The following is a 1,510-nucleotide window of genomic DNA, read 5'->3' as shown; positions in this document are numbered from 1 at the left end:
ACTTTTGCTCCTAGCACTTGGAGAGCAGAGGCTGGGGATTCTCTGTGAGTTTGAGGGTGGCTTAGTTTAAATAGAGAGCTATAGGACAGCCAGCACTATGTAGAGAGACTCTGTCTTGAAAACCAAAACCAAACTGACAAATCAACAACAACAACAAAAACACCCAAAAATGTTTACTTAAAAAAAAATCAGTCTTAATTAGTGTTTCTGTTGCTGTGACGAGACACCATGGTCAGAATGATTCTTATAAAGGAAAACATATAATTGGGGGTGGCTTAAAGTTCAGAGATTTAGTCCATTATGGTCATAGCAGGCAGACTTGATGCTGGAGATGTAGCCGAGAGTTCTACATCTAGATTGGCAGGCAGCAGGAAGAGAATGACCCATTGGATGTGACTTGAGCATCTGAGACCTCAAAGACTGTCCCCAGTGACACAGTTCAGGGCCACACCTTCTTATAGTGCCACTCTACATGATCCTATGGGGGCCATCTGTTTTCATTAAAACTATCACAAACTCCATGAAACATGGGCCCTGGGGATTTGAGGAAAGCTTTGTAGAGCTTCATTTGTATCCTGCTAAGAGAGCCAGATCTATGCCCTCACTCTCAGTGGGAGCTAAGTTAAGGTTTTCTTTTTTTTAATATTTATTTATTTATTAATTGTATACAATATTCTGTCTGTGTGTATGCCTGTAGGCTAGAAGAGAGCACCAGACCCCATTGTGAGCCACCATGTGGTTGCTGGGAATTGAACTCAGGACATTTGGAAGAACAGGCAATGCTCTTAACCTCTGAGCCATCTCTCCAGCCCCTAAGTTAAGGTTGTATTTATCTAAGGAGGGGTTTGTGCAGAATACCCGGAGTGGAGCTGGCAGATGATCAGCTCCAAAAGATGGGCAGCTGATTACTTCAGCCAGCATCTGTTTTCTCTCTGTGGACCCTGCAGTTGGCAGTTGGAGGGAACACCATTATTGAACACATATTTTATCCTCTGAGCAGGGGTGTGTGTTCTCCACAGAACATAAGAATGCGGCCACAGTTTATATTTCTAATGTACACAGCTATTAGAAAATATGCCTAGGGTAAGGCCATACCACCCTGAACATGTCCAATCTCATCTGATCTTGGAAGAAAATATGCTGAGCTTATTACTTGTAGTACGAGCTGTGGGCTGTGTTTTTGCTGCCCCAGCTCCTGGTTGTTTGGCTAGCTTATGCCCTGAAATAACAACACACAAACTGTATTCTTTTAAACACCACTTGGCCCATTATATCTAGCCTCTTCTCCGCTAACTCTCTCACCTGGACTAGCCCATTTCTAATAATGTGTGTAGCACTGAGGTACGCTTACTGGGAAAATTCTAGCCTATGCCCATCCTGGGTCGGAGCTTCATTGTGTCTGCTCGGGAGAAAGAAGCATGGCCTCTGAGCTCACTTCCTCTTCCTCCCAGCATTCTGTTCTGTTTACTCCACCCACCTATGTTCTAACCTATCAGGGCCAAGCAGTTTC

This window comes from Microtus ochrogaster, chromosome 2 (genome assembly GCF_000317375.1).
Source record: "Microtus ochrogaster isolate Prairie Vole_2 chromosome 2, MicOch1.0, whole genome shotgun sequence".
NCBI classification, from domain to species: Eukaryota; Metazoa; Chordata; class Mammalia; order Rodentia; family Cricetidae; genus Microtus; species Microtus ochrogaster.
Note: the sequence above shows the minus strand (reverse complement) of the source record.